The sequence below is a fragment of the Triticum aestivum genome, chromosome 1A (assembly GCF_018294505.1).
Source record: "Triticum aestivum cultivar Chinese Spring chromosome 1A, IWGSC CS RefSeq v2.1, whole genome shotgun sequence".
Classification (NCBI taxonomy): Eukaryota; Viridiplantae; Streptophyta; class Magnoliopsida; order Poales; family Poaceae; genus Triticum; species Triticum aestivum.
The window spans coordinates 175583545-175590756 of record NC_057794.1 but is presented as its reverse complement, the minus strand read 5'-3'; positions in this window follow the sequence as shown (position 1 = coordinate 175590756).

Genomic DNA, 7212 nt, shown 5'->3' with positions numbered 1-7212 from the left:
TGATGGGTTGGATGAGATTTATCATGTAATCGAGTTAGTTTTGTTAGGGTTTGATCCCTAGTATCCACTATGTTCTGAGATTGATGTTGCTATGACTTTGCTATGCTTAATGCTTGTCACTAGGGCCCGAGTGCCATGATTTCAGATCTGAACCTATTATGTTTTCCTCAATATATGAGAGTTCTTGATCCTATCTTGCAAGTCTATAGTCACCTATTATGTGTTATGATCCGTTAACCCCGAAGTGACAATAATCGGGATACTTACCGGTGATGACCGTAGTTTGAGGAGTTCATGTATTCACTATGTGTTAATGCTTTGTTCCGGTACTCTATTAAAAGGAGGCCTTAATATCCCTTAGTTTCCGCTAGGACCCCGCTGCCACGGGAGGGTAGGACAAAAGATGTCATGCAAGTTCTTTTCTATAAGCATGTATGACTATATTCAGAATACATGCCTACATTACATTGATGAACTGGAGCTAGTTCTGTGTCACCCTACGTTATGACAGTTACATGATGAACCGCATCCGGCATTATTCTCCATCACTGATCCATTGCCTATGAGCTTTCCATATATTGTTCTTAGCTTATTTACTTTTTCGTTGCTATTGTTACAATCACTATAAAACACCAAAAATATTAGTTTTGCTACCGTTACCTTTTACCACCGTTACCACTACTATAATATTACTTTGCTACTAAACACTTTGCTGCAGATATTAAGTTTCCAGATGTGGTTGAATTGACAACTCAGCTGCTAATACTTGAGAATATTCTTTGGGTTATCAAGACTATTTTCTGGTGCCGTTGCCGGCGAGCATAGCTCTATTATTTGAGTCACTTGGGATTTATATCTGCTTATGATTATGAAGAACTTGAAAGATCCAAGAACCAAAATTTATCCCTCAACTACGAGGGAAGGTAAGGAACTGCCATCTTGCTCTGCACTTGATTCACCTTCTCTTTTGAGTTAGCTTGCGACACCTAAACCTGCTTCTGCTATTAATTTTGATATGTCGCATGTTATTGATGATGCCACTTCTGCTATGCATGATACTTATGATGAAACTACTTCTATGCTTGATACTACTGTGCCACTTGGTGAATTTCTTGATGAACAACTTGCTAGGGCTAGAGAGAATGAAATTGTTGAAACTGATAATATTGATGAAAGTGATGATGAAGACTCTCCCCTTAGATATGAATTACCTGTTGTGCCTGAGGGCTATGTTATGGATGAAGAAACTGCTAGAGATTTTCTTGCTTGCAATGATAGGAGTGATCTTAAGAAATTATTAGCTAAGTTGAAACAAAAACTTTGAATGCTAGAATGAAATATGATCCTGCTTATGGTACTTCACCTATCTTTGTTACTGATAAGGATTGTTATTTCTTTGTTGATCCTGAAATAATTACTTTGGGTGAATCTGATCCTTTCTATGGCAATGAATCTGAAACTATTGTGGCACATCTTACTAAATTCAATGATATAGCCACTATTTTCACTAATGATGAGAAAACTCGCTATTATTATATACTTAAATTATTTCCGATCTCATTAAAGGGTGATGCTAAGATATGGTTTAATTCTCTTGATCCTGGTTGTGTGCGTAGTCCCCAGGATATGATTTATTACTTCTCTACTAAATATTTCCCTGCTCATAAGAAACAAGCTGCTTTAAGGGAAATATATAATTTTGTGCAAATTGAAGAAGAGAGTCTCCCACAAGCTTGGGGGAGGCTTCTCCAATTACTTAATGCTTTGACTGATCATCCTCTTGAGAAAAATGAAATACTTGATATCTTTTATAATGGACTAACCGATGCTTCCAGAGGCCACCTGGATAGTTGTGTTGGTTGTGTTTTCAGGGAAAGAACACCATATGAAGCTGAAATTTTATTGAATAATATGTTGACTAATGAAAATAATTGGACACTTCTCGATCCAATTCCTGAACCCTCCAAAGAAAAGGGGTATTCTATTTCTCAGTCCTAGAGATATGCAAGAGGCATAGAAATCTATGAAGGGAAAAGGTATTAAAGCTAAAGATGTTAAGAATTTACCTCCTATTGAAGAAATACATGGTCTTAATTTACCGTCTGTTGAAGAAATACATGGTGTTAATCCATCACCTATTGAAGAAATACATGGTCTTGATAACCCGACACAGGTAGTAAGGGTAAATTCTCTCTATAGATATGATAAAGCTGAAATCCCATTTACTAAGTTTGCTAGCCCATGCTTGGATGAGTTTTATAACTTTATGGCTAAACAAGAAAACTTCAATGCTTATTTTGGTAGATAATTAAAACACAATGCTGATATGCTTGAACACCTGGGTGATTATATGGCTAATATTAAAGGTGAACTTAAACTTATTAGTAAACAAGCTTCTATGGTTACCACTCAAGTAGAACAAGTACTTAAATCTCAGAATGATTTGCTCAATGAATTAAATAGTAAGAAAAATGATAATGATATTAGAGTTATGACTAGAGGTGGTAAAATATTTTTTTGACTATACACAGTAGGGCAAAACCCCACTGCAATTTTTATTTAATTCAAAACACAAAGGTCCCACTATACAAAAGGCTTGAGATAAGCCAAAGAGCAAAGCAATAGAAAGAAAAGAAAAAACTATGGTCTAGGATTACAACACAAGATTGTCAAGCCAGGAACAATAAACTACAACATAACTCTTCTGAATTCTAAATCTTAGAAGGTTGAGCTCCTCCAGGAAAATAGCTTTCCACCTCTGAGTGCTAGGTTGTACTGCTTGGAAGATCAAATTGTTCCTTGAGATCTAGATAGCCCAGGAAGCAAGGATGATTATTTCCATGAAAAAAGGTACATGTAGCTTCAGTTTGAGATCAAGAAAAGCTTCCAGGATTGAATCATTTGCCTGTCTTGAAGTGCAAATCAATAGAGGTGGTAAAATGACTTAGAAACCTTTGTATCCTGAGGGCCATCCTAAGAGAATTGAGCAAGATTCTCAGAGAACTAATATTGATGCAGCTAGTCCTTCTAAGAGGAAGAAAAAGAACAATGATAGGACTTTGCATGCTTCTAGGGAACCTGTTATTAACGAAAACAATTATGAGAGGATTATGAGAGGATGGGTGAAAATCTCACAAACGAAAACAATTATGAGAGGATGGCAGAGGATGTGGCAATATTTAAAAGAAACTCTTCTTCGGTCTTCAAAACCTGAGAATGACGACGAGAAACACCAACAAAAATTGTTGAGGCACTCCGGAATGAAGAATAGAAAGGTTGAGCCAACGATGAAAAGAATTTGAAAGATCTGGGAGAAAGACATTTTACTGATGATAATTCATACTTACGTCAAACTTTGAAAAAGAATTTTAAAGATAGCTCCGGGAGAATTAGAAGAGTCAGGTAAGATCCTGGAAAAAGACCTAAGGGTTAGGGCCCACTCAAAATAAACACCGTTGAACGATTACTTGAAAAGAAGATGGCAACGGTTGAGTTAAATGGCTTGAATGAGATAACAACCTCGAAATAGGTTGACCAGATCTTGAATGACAATACGAGCCTTCTGAGATATCTTCAGCACTCCGGAACAATTGAATAGCGAGAGGAAAGATTAAGAATTGCACCAGCATGAGAAAGCATTGAAAACGAGGAAAGGGATATGATCAACACCAAAAGCTTGAATTGGTTCCATCGTAGAAGAAAAGAGAACGAAGAATGATAAACTAGAAGCTCCGTTAGAATCTTCATGAGAAACACCGGATAAGAATATTGACGGAAAAGGAATGGAGAGACTTTATATCCATAAAATGGATAACGAACTAAGAAATCTGATTCCTTGAAGAAAAAAAGGTGGGTGGGTGGGAAAAAAATAAAGGCAACTTGGAGACGGATGAAACAAACACCGTTGATAAGAACTGATACTAGATCTTGCGGATGTTGAAATGATTGGATCAACTTGAAGAGAAACACACCGATTGAAAAGGATTGACATGACAATCTCAATTATCGAGAAGGATTAGTATTCACATTGTAGTATGAGAACACCGCTTAGGATTGGTATGGAATCAACACTTGTCTCTGAAGCAACTCGAATACCACAACTCAAAACAAAACAAAGGCTTGGCTTGCAAAATAAGCCGGAACAAACATATGATAGAGATTTCATCCGAAATTTTCGTGGTGGGGCCTACACGGGCTCGATCGTACAGCACCATCATGTACAAGGCAGTGCACATGACATACGAAGCATCCCCGAGTCGGCATAGCCAAGGACTCTTTAAGACACAACAAGACCACTGTAAAACTAATCATGGATAGGCGGACCACTAGACGTCGAACCCCAATTTCATATCATACATCTGTCGGAAAGATATCCTAAGAGCTACTTGAATTCCCACTTATAAACTCCCGAAATTTTCTGGTTATGCAATCAGGTGTTCGGGATACAGGAGAAGCATAATATCTCACCCAAAACTAGCAAATCCTACATCTAGCTGTATCCATCCTTCAACACATAACCAAGAAACCTTCGGAAATCGTCTACCTCAACCTTCGAAAAGCATCCGTTATAGAAGTTATGGCAATACTCCCGAACTCCCGCCCCAGTACTGGGTGGCATCGAGGTTATCTCACCAACAACTGCATAAAAGAGTTTTTCGATGTCGGCGAAACTAAACTCAGGTATTCCAGAACTGCAACGATAAAATTGTGACGACAACACCTCGGAGCTCAACTCCCCAGGACACTGCCACAACCCCTAAATGACAGGAGGCACCAAGAACAATGTTCTCGTCACAAATCGATCGGAACGATTCCAAGATACCCGCGTGATCCTAAATTTTTTTAGTGAAATTTGAGAAGAGAAGAGTCAGAACTCTATGTCAGGATGCCTCACCAGAGCGACGAAGGGACTGGGGAGTAAAAAGAATTCCTAACTCTCCGATATATATAATCCTAAATGACTCAAAACATTTTTTCTAGACTCAACAACACCAGCTATTCGATCAAGCAGGGGGCTCCTAAGGTCGGGGAAGGCTCTGTTACCAACTTGTAATGCCCTTGATGCGGCTATATCTCCCATGTGTCGAAGCACGACTTAGAGGCATAACCGCATTGAAAGCAATGTTGCAAGTGAGGTAATCTTCACACAACCCATGTAATACATAAGGGAAAGGGAGATACATAGTTGGCTTACAATCGCCACTTCACACAATTACATGAATAAAAGCATTACATCATACAGATACAATCAAGGTCCGACTACGGAACCAAAATGAAAGAAGACTACCCCAAATGCTACACAGATCCCCGATCGTCCCGACTAGGCTCCGCTACTGATCAACTAGAATGAAACAACATAAAGGACAAGATCTTCAACGAGCTCCTCCTTGAGCTTGGTTGCGTCACCGGCTCGGTAACATCGGCACCTGCAAACTGGTTTTGGAAGTAGCTGTGAGTCACGGGGACTCAGCAATCTCACACCCTCACTATCAAGACTATTTAAGCTTATAAGTAAGGCAAGGTATGATGTGGAGCTGCAGCAAGCGACTAGCAAATATGGTGGCTAACCTGTTCGCAAAAGAGAGCGAGAAGAGAAGGCAAAAGCACGATCGAAAAACTATGATCAAGAAGTGATCCTAGAACAACCTACGTCAAGCATAACTCCAACATCGTGTTCACTTCCCGGACTCCACCGAGAAGAGACCATCACGGTTACACACGCAGTTGATGTATTTTAATTAAGATCAACTTGAGGTTTTCTACAACCAGACATTAACAAATTCCCATCTGCCCATAACCATGGGCACGACTTTCGAAAGTTCAAATCCCTGCAGGGGTGTCCCAACTTAGCCCATCACAAGCTCTCATGGTCAACGAAGGATATTCCTTCTCCCAAGACAATTCGATCAGGCTCGGCATCCAGGTTACAAGACATTTCGACAATGGTAAAACAAGTCCAGCAACACCGCCCGAATGTGCCGACAAATCCCGATAGGAGTTGCACATATCTCATTCTCAGGGCACACTTAGATGAGCTCTCCATACAACTAAAACCAAACCTCGAGTTTCCCTGAGGGGGCGCTGCACAGGTCTCTAGTTTGGACCAACACTCAAAGGAGCACTGGCCCGGGGGGGGTAAAATAATGATGACCCTTAGGAGCGCGACTCCCAAGGGAAAGAAAAGGCTAGGTGGCGAATGGTAAAACCAATGTTGGGCATTGCTGGAGGAGTTTTATTTAAGGTGAATTGTCAAGGGGTTCCCATTATAACCCAACCGCATAAGGAATGCAAAATCCAGGAACATAACACCGATATGACGGAAACTAGGGCAGCAAGAGTGGAACAAAACACCAGGCATAATGCCGAGCCTTCCACCCTTTACCAACTATATAGATGCATTAATTAGATAAGAGATATTGTGATATCCCAACAAGTAAACATGTTCTGACAAGGAACAGCATCTCCATGTTCCAACAAGGAACAAACTTCAATCTTCACCTGCAACTAACAACGCTATAAGAGGGGCTGAGCAAAGCGGTAACATAGCCAAACAACGGTTTGCTAGGACAAGGTGGGTTAGAGGCTTGGTTCAACAATATGGGAGGCATGATAAGCAAGTGGTAGGTATCGCAGCATAGGCATAGCAAAAGAGCAAGCAACTAGCAAGCAAAGATAGAAGTGATTTCGAGGGTATGGTCATCTTTCCTGAAATCCCGCAAGGAAGAAGAAACGAGTCCATGAAGAAGATAAACGGACATAGCCAACGGATCCGCACAAACGCAACGTTACCGGAATACCGAGAAGAAGTACACCGGAAAGAAAGCAAACAACATAGTAAACAATCATCACATAAGCATGGCACGATGCGTAAACAAGTATGATGCATGTCCGGTTTAAAGAAGCATGGCATGGTAAAGTGCACAAGCAACCCTACAAATTAAGTGGAGCTCAATATGCAACGAGTTGCATATTGACGAAACACCATGACAAGTTATTTAGTTCGATCTCGTTTATGTACCCAACAATATTAAATGTTGTTAAACATGGCAAGAGGGTGAAGCAAAGTAAAACTACCTATCTAGTCAAGGTTAAATGAGGCCGGAAGCAACGAACAACAATTCCGGTAAATCCCCATATGCATATATTAGGTTTCGTGTTGTTCTGCCCTAAACCAACTTTTATAGTTGTTAAACATGCAAAGTGATGCCACCA